This window comes from Carica papaya, chromosome 3, assembly GCF_054855325.1.
Source record: "Carica papaya isolate Zhongbai chromosome 3, ASM5485532v1, whole genome shotgun sequence".
Taxonomy (NCBI): domain Eukaryota; kingdom Viridiplantae; phylum Streptophyta; class Magnoliopsida; order Brassicales; family Caricaceae; genus Carica; species Carica papaya.
This window is the reverse complement of record NC_142311.1, coordinates 9010863-9024403: the sequence shown is the minus strand read 5'-3', so window position 1 is coordinate 9024403 and position 13541 is coordinate 9010863. Positions and strand designations below refer to the sequence as shown.

Sequence of the window (13541 nt, the reverse complement as noted above, 5' to 3'; positions counted from 1 at the left end):
TCTCAGCCCTACTGGGCAGCAATGAGTCTCTCTAGCATCTCAAATATCTTGTCAACATCTTTCATAAGTGAACCATCCTGGGCTGCTCGTTTTAGTGGAGGTCTTCTTTTTCTTATCTCTATGTACCTGCATTTCACAAGGAATGGTTAAGTGATGATTCATTAGTTTGGTGTTTCTCTAAGTATTATTGTATAAGGGACGGGTCTGAGGAACGTGACTCTTATACCAAACTGTAACGCCTCCAAAAATCCAAAAGAAAATCTATAATAATTTAAGTGCGGAAGCGAAATAAAAAGTTAAGGTTTAAATCCCTTACACAATAACTTAAAAGTACTAAACAAATATCATGGAATGAATTTTGTAAAAGAAATACGAGAAATGAAAAAAGCAAAATAAAATATAAAGTATCTAGCATCTACTCGCAGTCTTCTTGCGGATCGGGTTCGGGAATTAGGTCCTCTTGATATGAAATAGTTAAATAAGGAATGAGATACACTAGCCCAGTAAGGACATCACACTATATCACCGACACAGAAGTGAGGTTAGTAGAAAATCAAAACAACCAATGGAGTAGTAGATTTAAACTAATACATTTATTTAAAATAAAATCGTTTACCCTTTTACTTACCATTGAAAATAAATTATAGAAGCAATAATATCATACAGATCATGACTTCACGTATGATCAGCAACATAAAACATATCATAAATTCACATTTATTAACAATAAACGAAATCGTAACCATTTCTCGTTTCACTAGCTTACTAGTATCCATGGGGATCCACAGGGGTCTCCCCACTATACGTGAACCCTTTCCCTTAACAGTCTTAATTACATAGCCGACTCCATACCCCGTTCGGTATGAGCATCGAGACATTAAACCTCAATACTCCATCCGGTATGAGGGTGAAATGGGTCGTCCCCAAACCCCGTCCGGTATGAACGCTAAATGACCAAGTCTCCATACCCCGTCTGGTATGAGATAACATTCACGGTAGGGTTCCTATGAACCTGGTTTGTCCACCATCTCCCAAGATACCTAGTGAAGCTGTCATCTTATCTGTTTATTATATCACACCCCTTTCCTGTTTTTCCTTAGTCTCCGTTACTAAATCAAACATAATCGCATAAACAATGAACATGCATTCGGTAATGCAATCATATCTCAAATATCAAAATCAAACAGTGGTCAAGTAAGGCAGTAATACATGCATTTAAACGATAAAATATATAAATCAAATATCGTCATGCTTTTAAACTGTAAAATAAATCAACAGAAATCAATAAAGAACAATGTTTGATTTGATCTCCATTAGCAATCCGTAATTAATTATGCACATCTATTTAATTTGTACAAATTATCGTATTATTATTTATTCAAACTTCAGTTATATGATAGGAAATAGGGTGATGGCTCCTTACCGTCGAAAAGCTAAATGGTTTACTGCACCTATGGGCGGTCATTTCCCTGAATTTTTCTTCAGGAACTAAAACACGCTTACAGTACCTACAAATATCCCAAATAACCCAAAAATCAGACCCAGGGCCTACTCGGCCAATTTTGAAAATTCGGCACGGCAGCTCTGCCGTGCTCTGGCGACGACGATCTGCCTCAGGTAGGCTGTTTTCGGCCGAATTCAGCCAAATTTGTATCGGTTCCTGTGAGAAAAAACACTTAGAGCCCTCGGTTGGCCGAAAAAACGTAAAAAACTGAAACTCACTAGCGGCGGAGCTCTCCGGTGCGGCGGCTCCTCTAGCTCACATTGCAGTTGGGTGTTTTACTCCGGTCAACCTGTAGATAAGAAAACGGTGATCACAACGGTGAAAAAATTTCGCAAAACGAAAATCGGGAAGGGTCTCATCGGAGGCAGTTTGTGAAATTTTCCGTGACGGTGTCGCCGAGCTTCGGCGGCATTTTTCGGTCAATTAGCTGGTTTTTTCACTTCGATTTAGCCATAGGTGGGTTTCAAATTGAATTTCGTGCAAGAGGAGAAATTTTTACCTTTCTTGTGGGGTCGAAAAAGATTCCAGTGCGGCGGCGGGTGGCAGCGGTCGACTCCCCGACGACTGGGTTGTCTTCTCCGGCGAGGGGCTCTGGCGGCTAGGGTTAGGGTTTGGGTGCGGATGAGGTTATTTATACCCATCCGCTTTTGATCTGGACCGTCCATTGCTTTTGATCTGGATCGTCCGATCGCGATTAAATAGAGAGTGAATCTGGGTCGTTCATCGCGATTCAATCTGAACCGTCTGTGCACGATTCAATCTTGGCTGTCCATGCGCGATTTCAATCTGGGCTGTCTGTGCGCGTGGGAACGGACCTCAGCCGTTCGATTGCGCACATGCGGATCGCACACGTGACTCCCCCCTCGTGGCCTCCTGCGTCAGTGCCTCTGCCACCTGGCGCGTCCTGATTGGTCGGGGCTGCTGACCGGGCATCTGACACATAATTTTTCTAAATTACGTTTTAACCTACGGTTTCCGATTTTTCTTTCAAAAATATCCAAAAATCCAAAATTTCACTCATTTTTCTTAAAATTATTTTCAATTAAATTCTTAACTAATTTTTTCACTCTTTTTATTACTATTATTATTATTTTTTCATTAAAATAAAATAAAATAAAATAAATTTAATTAATAAATAATTATATATATATAAATCTAAAAATTAAATATTGGGTGTTACAATCATACCATTAACTTTAAATTTAAATATTAGTGAATTTTATCTTTTTACATTATAGATATATTTTTAATTTTTTTTTCTATGGTTATGAATATTTTAATATATGTATTTATTTTTTAGATGGAATTAACATATATATTGAAAATTATAGTGATTTGTTAAACTAAAAAATTTTATTATGATTAAAATTTTATTAACTAATTTTTTTATTCTTTGTTTTTTATATAACAACATCAAATAATATTTTTAACTGAATGTTGGAACCACCTTCTCTCTTTATTAAACCTAGTAAAAATTAAAAATTTTATTAATTACCCATTGAAAGATTATGCTGGATTAACATTTAAAAGATTACATTTTTTAATTAATTGTATAAGTAAAATATAATTTTTTTAATTAAAAATTATAGTAATTATTTAATTATAATTTTTAATATAATTAAATTGATATAGTCAAATCCCTTAACGTTATTACATATATGATCAAATTAAATTTTAAAATAAATTTTCAATTGATATGCCGTAAATGTAATTTAAATAATATAATAAATTTGATTAAAGTATTTATTTAGTATTTATTTTTAATTTTAAATTATTAACTATATTTATAGAAATATCATGTGCGCTTAATTTATTCAAATTTTACATTCAATATCAACGATATTATCAGATATATAACATCTAACAGCTTATTTATGTTTTACATTCAATATCAATGATATTATTAAATATGTAACATCTAACATAAATGATAATTTACTTAAAATGTATCGCGTAACTAATATAAATTTATGTGACATCTTTATTATATTTAAATAAAATAATTTTTTTAAAAAAATATAAGAATTAAAATAATAAATAAAAATATAAAAATTAATTTAAATATCTCAAATTATACATAAATTAAATTAATATTTTGTTCTAAAATATTTTTTAAGAAGAAATTTATTCAAAAAGGTTCCCATATAAAATAAGGGAGAAAAACGAAGATTTTTTTTTTTTTTTTTTTTTAAATTCAAGTTAGAAACGCCATTGCTTCCAATACGAGGTGAACACGGTAACCCCGAGGCTCGAAGTAAAACTCAACGCTCCTGTTTGGCCGCTGAGAAAAGAGGGGAAACTAGGGAATACCTGTAAATGGAGGAGAAACTCAAGTGTTTGGCGTTGTCAGTAGCTGGAGCTCTTCTCGGTTCCGTTTCAACAGTGGCTCTTCTAAAGTTTCTTCCAGGGTAGGTCATTTCTCGTTATTGTGGATGATTGCAATCTCCTTGTTTCATTTTATCATTCCTGAGAGGAAAAAAGAAAGGAAGAAAGATGACTGTAGTTCTTCTTTTACTCTGATAGGGGTTCAATGACTTATTGAACTTCTGGTTCTTGTTTCTATTTTTCTTTTCGGAAATTCCAAGTGTTCTGAACTTTCAAGTAATCCTTATTGGCTCGTGTTGACCAATCACAGGAGACAAGGTGTTTTATCATGCTATGTGTTTTTTGTTTTTGCAGAAGGGTCCTGAGGCTAGATGATAAACATTCCATAGAATTGAATGGTGAGTTCAGCCATGGAAAGGACTGAAACCTTATTCTTTTTTGTTAAAAGGCCCGTTGGAAATGGGCTGCTGCTTCCATATGGGAACAAAACGCACCGTTTCCTTAAACGGTGCGTTTTGGCTGCTGCTCCACCAGAAGAAGAGGTACAAATACCTCTTCTTCTGCACCAGAAAACCCTTGACCGGATTTCTCCTTCTCTTCTCTTCTTCTGCGCCGACACACACCAGAAACCCTTGGGTTTCTGCAATTTCCTTTCTATTTTACAGATCCAAAGCTTGAAGCTTGACGTGAAAACACAGCAGCAAATTTCTTCTTCAATGGAGTAGAGGTATTGTATATTTATTTTCATATTTTATCAAAGGAGTCCATTGTTGTTTAGAAAGCCTAGGGGCTGAATATTTTTTCTGGTGTGTATAAAAGAGAAGAAAGCCATTTTGTAACTGGAGTATGATCAGCTATTTTGTTTCGAAGGGGCAGAGTGTTTGTATGTTCATTAACATTTATTTTTGTTTTTTCGGGTGAGATCTATGTTTTAACACCTTTTTTTTTGGATGAAATATGTGTTCAATACTTATTCAGCGACCATTTGACACCAGGAAAATTACTGGTGTTAAAACTTATTTAATCTAAAACTCTCTTTCCTCTCTTGTTTGCTCAATTGCTCAACTACTTTGTTTTCGGCTAAATCTGGTTTTGGGGCAGCTGCAACGTTTGGAACTTTCAAGCGAAGGTTTTTATGTTATTCTGGGTATGTATTCTATCTTATTTCTCCAACGCATACAATATTGTACTAGAGAAGGAAACTGTCTCCTTTTTTCAGGTAGATGTAGGTATTGACGTTGGTTGGTTCAAGTCACAACATTGTTCCATTTCATTTCTTGCAACTATGATTTGATAAAATTATTCGACCATGGTGGGTTAAATTCATGAATTTTCTTCTCAATTTTGACAAAATAACTCAGAAGTAAAAATGACCTTCATTTGATTACATTTAAATGATTGTTTTCAGGTATTCTTATTGCCTTATTAACAATCTCCAAAGGAAATAAACCATTATCATGTTTGTTTGGTTGTCTGACATGATAAAGGGTTATTCTAGTTCAAAAAAAATACTTTTTTAATCCTATAATACAGATGATAGTTAATTGTTTTTTCATCATTTTGGGGATTATAGGTTATGAAACTTTACAGCAGGAAGGTCTTCCCATTTGTTATTAAAGGTATAGCTTATGTTTTAAATTGCTGCATTTTAATCTACTTTACTCCGACATGATAGATGGTTGTAATAATTGCTTGACAGACATCAAGAGTGGGAATAACGATGTCCATCTCAAAGCTTTACAAGTTGACACGTTTATCTTCCCAGCAGAGATATTAAGGTTTAGAAATTCTCTTCAAGACTAGTTGTGTGATTCAGATCTTTGCTCCTCAATCCAGCTTTTGATTAACAATGCTGGATACTGGCAACATCAAGTCTGGCTCACGACAGAAGGATATGATTAATAATAATTTCATTGCTTTATTTTTGTCTTTTAAATGTCAATTCAAACAGTTTTGAACAGCAAACAATTTGGGAAAATTGACCATTCATGTCTCATGAAAAGGAACAACTATTATTGAGAGTTTTTTTTTTTTTTTTTCTAAGTGAAGTCAAGTTTGGTTGATCTAGAGTTTTTTACTTTTATAACAGTTGCTTTTAGCTTTAATAATACTTCATGATATGAAATCACGAACAATTCACCTGGCAGTAAGGACTACATTTACTGTCAGCCAAATGGGTTGTGATTCCATATTATGAAATATTATTAAAGCTAAAAGGTAGCTATTATTGAAGTATAAAATTCTAAATCAACCAAACTTGACTTCATTTGGAGAGAAAAAAAACTCTCAATAATAGTTGTTCCTTCTCATATCTGAAGAGCCAATTTTTCACAATGTTCATAACTTGTTTGAATTGACATTTAAAAGACAAAAATAAAGCACTGAGATTATTACTAATCATATCCTTCCCGTCGTGAGCCGACTCGACGTTGCCAGTATCCGACATTATTAATCAAAAGTTGGATTGAGGAGTAAAGATCTGAATCACATAACCACCGTTGAAGAGAATTTCTAAACTTCAAAGCTTTGAGATGGGCTTTGAAGAGAATTTCTAAACTTCAAAGCTTTGAGATGGACATCCTTATCCCCACTCTTGATGCCTGTCATAGTTTATCAGGTAATTATTACAACCATCTATCATGTCATAGTGAAGCTGATTGAAATGCAGCAATTTAAAACATAAGCTATATCTTTAAAAACAAATGAGAAGACCTTCGGGCTGTAAAGCAACATAAACTTCAGTATTTCATAACCCATAATTTCCAAAATGATGAAAAAAAAAACTAACTATTATATATATTATACTATTAAAAAAATAGTTTTCAGAGTTCGAATAACATGATAATGATTTGTCTTTTTTGGAGATTCTTAATAAGGCAATAAGAATGCCTGAAAAAAATCATTTCACTGTAATTATACTAAGGTCATTTTTACTTTTGATCTATCTTGTCAAAATTGAAAAGAAAATTCATGAATTTAGCCCACTGTGGTTGAATAATTTATTAAATCATAGTTGCAAGAGATGAAATGGAAGAATGTTGTGACTTGAACCAACTAATATCAATACCTACATCTACCTGAAAAAAAAGAAACATTTTTCGTCTCTGGTATAATATTGTATGTGTTGGAAAAAATAAGATGGAATACATAAAAACCAGATTTAGCCTGAAACAAAGTAATTGAGCAAACAAGAGAGTCGAGAGAGAGCATTAAAGAACTATAAAGGGAAGGCAACAAATGATAAAAGCACTAGCAATTCACTCAAAAGGCATGAAAAAAGTTTTTTACGCCAATTATGACACAAACAAGGCTAATGCAGTTGGTTTTGGGAGGAGAGCAGCTATAACAGGAGCGAGATGATGGAGAGAAGAGTCTTCTCATAAGCAACCGCAAGTAAGACACGAGTACAGAGATGGTCCATAACACCCTCATTCTCCAGAATTCCATCGAACAAAGAAAGTGCAGAGCCTTCCGCAACTCCCCCATTTGAGCCCTGAGACAACCTTTTTTGGCCATTGAATTGAAAGTTTATTTCATGGAATCATCATCAAAATAGATACCACAGAATGAAGGTTCAGAATCGTAGATTCTTCCCAACAAGAAACTTAATATTAAATTGCATATAGAGATCGTTCTGAGGAACCCAAAAAAGAAAAATCAACACTGCAGTATTTCCAAGAAAAACTATACTACTGAAGATATTCCTGAACAAGATGAGATGTTGAAAAGCTTTACAATTCAGAAGCAAAAAACTTTGTATTCAAAAGGAAGTTTTACCTTAACGACATGGCCAGGTGAGCTTGCAGATAAATAGAGAAAGACCTTATTAAAATGATGGACTCGCTTTTAGAAAGATAAAACTTCCATCATCATCTTATCTAGGGTAGAACAACACCAATAGATTCATGTAGTTTATGACATATAGGTCGCCTACTGTTTAGTTGTGTTTAATTCCTTCTTTCTTGCTACTTTAGAGTTAGATTTCAGGATTTCTAGAATTCATCAACCTAAAATGTTTTACAATGGAGTATTCTTACCAAGCTTTGTAACTAAATTAACTACCATCTTTTACCTCATTCTCACCCATATCAAAACCCAGTTCAATTTAAAACCAGTACATATAGAAACACGTCATAATTCAAGCACAAACTAAACAACTTTTCCAAATGATGCATTGGGTATGTCGAGCCTTTACCTAAAATTTCAAAGAGGCCGAACCCACTAGCAGAAGTGAATCCAAATTTAATGAAATCGAGCAGAGAGCAAAAGAAATAGATGCTACGACACAGGCAGGTGTTTTTAATTCCACAATTGACGTGTTAAAGTGCGCTGTACTAGTACCCTCTTCTTCTGGTGGCATCAATAATTTGGCCCACAGATATAATTAGCTGAGTTTATAGATTAATTACATTAAATTTTATAAGTTGATTACCATTAGTTCTTAATACAATTATATATTCTCAATTGTAATGGCCCCGAAAATTAAAAGGAAACGTATATATAAAAATTCTAAATGCGGAAGCGAAATAAAATATTTATATTAACATCCTTTACACAATAACCAAAACGTATTAAACGTATGAAAGAATAAACTAACTAAAGTAAATAATAGAAATGAATACTGTAAGGAAAATTATAAAATCTTTAGACATCTACTCGCCGTCTTCCTGCGGAACAGGCTCGGGAACAAAGTCCTCATGATCTGAAATGGTTAAGTAAGGAATGAGCTACATTAGCTCAGTAAAGATGTCATACTATCTCACTGTCACAGAAGTAAAGGTTGGTAGAAAACAAAAACGACTAATGGAGCATAATTTATAACAAATTTATTTATCAATAATAAAACTATTTACTGTCCACTTACCTCGGTGAGATTAATGGAAACAACTTATGAAAACAATAACATTATAATATCATGAAATCATACGCACTCTGTAACATAACACATATCATACTTTAATATCTCAATCATCAGGCAATAATTTCCCTCTTTTACCAACCTACCAGTATCCATGAAGATCCATAAGGTTCCCTGCTACACGTGAACCATTCACCTAAATAACTTAACTACAGGGCCATCCTCATACCCCGTCTGGTATGGGCGCCAAAACCATAAACCTCAATACCCCATTCAATATGAGGGTGAAGCGGGCCGTCCCCATACCCCGTTCGGTATGAGCGCCAAAATATTTAAAGTCTTCATACCCCATCTAGTATGAGAGACAACGTTCCCGGTAGGGTTCCCTATGGACCCGGTCCGTCCACCATCTCTCAGGATATTTAGTGAGGCTGTCGACATATCCATTTATCAATTCACATACTTTTTCTATTCTTTTCTTAATTTTCTGTTTCTCACATAATCATGAATATTTAAACCAGTTACGAGCATCCAACAATGCATGCATATCATCGGATTCACAAAATCAAGCAGTAGTGAAGTAAACAGTGATTCATGCATTCAAAATCATAAAATAAATATATCAAACACCATAATGCATTTAAAACTGTAAAATAACTAAAACAGCAACTGATGAAAATATATCAGATTTGGGCCCCATTAAACCTTAATTAATTATACATATCTATTAATTCATAAAATACCGTTTTATCATTTATTAAGCTTTAATGCCGTGATACGAAATAGGGTGAGAGATCCTTACTTGATTCGAAGTCTAAAATCGATTTTTCACTGTGCCTACGGGCAGTCTCTAGATTTCTTGAATTTTTTTTTGGAAACTGAAATACACTTCCAGTACCTGCACATGTCCCCAAAAAACTCTAAATCAGACCCAGGGCCTCCTCGGCCAATTTCAGAATTTCGGCACGGCGGCTCCGCCGTGCTCCGGCGACGGCGCCGCCGCCCATGGCAGCGATCCGCCTCGGGTTGGCTGTTTTCGGCCGAATTAAACCAAACTAGCACCAGTTCCTGCTAGGAAACACATGTAGGGCCCTCGGTGGGCCAAAATAATACAGAAAACCAAGACTTACCGGCAGCGGAGCTCTCGGGTGCGGCGTTTCCTCCGGTGCGAGTCGCGATTTGACATTTTTCTCTGGTCAACCTGTAGAGGAAAGGACGGTGGTCACAGTGGTGTAAAAATTACATCGAACGGGAATCGGGAAGGGCCTCATCGGAGGCAAAAATTGAAAAAACCTGCGGCAGCACTGCTGGGCTTCGACGGTATTTTTCGGCTAATTGGCCGGTGATTTGGCTCCGGTTTGACCACAGGTGGGTTCAACATCGAAATCCGAGCCAATGAGAGAAATTTTACCTCGTTTGGCGGTCGGACAGTGCTCCGGTGCGGCGGCGGGTGGCAGCGGTCGGTTCCTCCAGTGGTTGGGTTGTCTTCTCCGGCGAGGGCTCTAGCGGCTAGGATTTGGGGTTGGTTGTGGATGAGATTATTTATAACCTTCCCTTTTTAATCTAAGCCGTCCATCACGATTTAATCTGGGCCGTCCGATCGCGATTAAATTAGAAATGAATCTAAACCGTCCATCGCGATGCGATCTGGGCCGTCAGTGCGCGCGGGAACGAATCTCAGCCGTTCGATCGTGCGCACGCGGATCGCCCACGTGGCTCCATTCTGCGTGGCCTCCCGCGTCAGCGTCTCTGCCACGCGGCGTGTCCTGGTTGGCCAGGGCTGCTGATGTGGCATAATTTTTCTAAATTATATTTTGACCCCCGATTTCCGATTTTCTTTTCAAAAACACTCACAGAATCTAAATTTTCACATCTTTTTCCCAAAATTATTTTTAATTAAACCTCAAAAATAATTTTACTCATTTTTATCATTATTATTATTTTTATTTCTATTTAATTACATTAAATTAAATTAAAACCATATATTATTACTTAAATAATCATTTATTTAATTTAAAATTTACAAAAATTTAAAATAAAATTAAAATTAATATTCATAAAAATAATAATAAAATTTTGGGGTGTTACAACTCTCCCCCCCTTTAAGGAAATTTGGTCCCCCAAATTTACCTCTTACTCTTGATCGAACAAATGCTTTAAAGTCTGATTCTAGCTCCCAAGTAGCCTCCCTTGGCGTGTGGTTCTGTCACACGACCTTTACAAATGATATTTCTCGGTTGCGGAGTATTCTGCTCTTTCAGTCCGTGATACCGACTGGTACTTCCTCATAAGATAAGTCCTCTTGGAGTAGAAGCGGTTCATGAGCCAAAACATGATAGGGGTCTGGGTTGTACTTACGTAACATGGATACATGGAACACATTGTGGACATTGGAGAGCTCTGGAGGTAGTGCTAGTCTGTAGGCGGCAGTATTAATCCTGTTCAAGACTTCAAATGGTCCAATAAATCGAGGGTTCAGTTTTTCCCTCCTGCCGACCCTACTAATTTCCTTGAAAGAAGTGACCTTAAGGAACACCCGGTCGCCTTTCTCAAACGCTAAATCTCTCCTTCGGGTTTCCGCATAACTCTTCTGTCTGCTTTGAGCCGTCTGAATATTCTTTCTGATTCTAACTATTTTAGACGTGGTTTCCTCTACCAACTCCGGGCCAAATAATTTTCTATCATCCACTTCTTCCCAACAAATCGGCAATCTGCATGGGTGCCCATATAATGTCTCATACGGAGCCATGCCAATGCTCGCTTGGTAGCTGTTGTTGTAGGCAAATTCTATCAAGTGTAGATGGTCGTCCCAATGGCCCCCAGAGTCAAGAACACAAGCTCGGAGCATATCCTCAAGTGTACGGATTGTCCTTTCTGATTGTCTATCAGTCTGAGGATGGAAGGCAGTACTGAGAGACAGCTTTGTTCCCATGGCCTGCTGAAAGCTACTCCAAAACCGAGAAGTGAACCTGGGGTCCCTGTCGGATACCACTGTCACTGGAACTCCATGCAATCTGACTATTTTTCGGATATACATTCTTGCTAACTTGTCCATGGGATCGGTTATCTTGATGACTAAGAAGTGGGAAGACTTGGTAAGCCGGTCAACAATTACCCAGATGGCATCATGTCCTGAACGTGCCTTAGGTAATCCCATTACAAAGTTCATGGTGATATGTTCCTACTTCCACTCCGGGATCGGTAAAGGCTGAAGTAACCCGCCTGGGCATTGATGCTCTACCTTGACCTGCTTGCATACCAAGCATTTAGATACAAAGTCAGCTATGTCCCTCTTCATCCCATTCCACCAAAACCGGGGTCGCATGCTTTGGTACATTTTGGTGCTTCCGGGATGCATGGCAAACTTCGAACTATGGGACTCTGTCATGATGTCTCTCTTTAACATTGTCATCTGGGACATATACCCTGTCATGGAACTGAAGTAACCCATCAGCAGAGACTCAGAATTCTAAGCTCACTCCCTGTTCTGCATCATTCTTGCGGGCTACTAGGGCGGGGTCGACTGACTGGGCTTCCCTTATTCTCTGTATTAACTCAGGCTGGACGGTCAGACGACCCAAACATGCGACTCTCTTCAGGTCCTGAAGCTGAACCTGTTGTGTGGCCCCAATTTGCCTGCGTTCTGAAACCAACAAATAGGCTAAGATACATGCACTTTTCCTATTGAGAGCATATGCCACCACGTTGCCCTTACCCGAATGATACAAGATATCATAATCATAGTCTTTAATGAGTTCCATCCATCTTCTCTGACGCATATTGAGATCCTTTTGAGTGAATATGTGTTTCAAACTCTTATGATCGGTATAGATCTGAAAGGTCTCTCCGTATAAATAATGGCGCCAGGTTTTCAAGGCGTATATGATTACGGCAAGTTCCAAGTCATGGGTGAGATAATTCTTCTCATGATTCTTTAACTGTCTGGACCCATAGGCTATGACCTTCCCATGCTGCATTAGGACACAACGCAAGCCTAGATAGGAGGCATCACTATAAACTATGTATCCCCCCAATCCACTCGGTAAAACCAGTACGAGTGCAGTGGTCAGCCGCTCTTTTAATTCTGAAAAACTTCTCTCACAGTCCTCATTCCACTCAAACTTGGCATTCTTCTTTGTGAGTCAGATTAGGGGAGCTGCTAGATTAGAGAATCCTTCGACGAACCTGCGGTAATAACCTGCCATTCCTAGGAAGCTACGGATTTCCTTACCTGATGTCAACTTCTCCCAGCCAAGTATCGCTTCAACATTTTTGGAATTCACTGATACTCCTTCCTTCGATATAATGTGTTCTAGGAAGGCGGTCTGCTCAAGCCAGAATCTACACTTACTCAATTTTGCATATAACTTCTTTTTTATGAGGACTTGCAAAACTTGAGCTAGATGGTGAGTATGCTCTTCTCTGCTTTTTAAGTAGACGAAGATGTCATCGATAAACACGATAACAAATTGATCCAAGAATTCTCTGAAGACCTTATTTATCAGATCCATAAAGATGGTCGGGGCATTGGTTAGCCCAAATAGCATGACTAGGAACTCATAGTGTCCGTACCTGGTTCGAAAGGCCGTTTTGGAGATGTCTTCTGTTCTTATTTTTACCTGATAGTAACCTGATCGCAGGTCTATTTTGGAAAAGACCTGCGCACCCTATAGCTGATCAAAGAGGTCATCAATTCTGGGAAGGGAATATTTGTTCTTGATTGTGACCTTGTTCAATCATCTGTAATCAATATACAGTCTTAACGTTCCATCTCCCTTCCTAGCAAAAGTGACTCCGGCACCCCAAGGAGACACACTGTGTCTAATAAAATCACTGTCTTACAATTCAGTGATC

General features: G+C 37.1%; 1 long non-coding RNA gene across 1 annotated transcript; it reads left to right on the top strand.

Annotated features, from left to right (window-relative positions):
• The first annotated feature begins 3475 nt into the window (after positions 1-3475).
• On the top strand, positions 3476-4785 carry LOC110811499 (uncharacterized). Its single transcript, XR_002539160.2, has 2 exons — positions 3476-3912; positions 4184-4785. It is a non-coding gene; the product is annotated as an uncharacterized LOC110811499 (long non-coding RNA).
• Positions 4786-13541: the final 8756 nt, after the last annotated feature.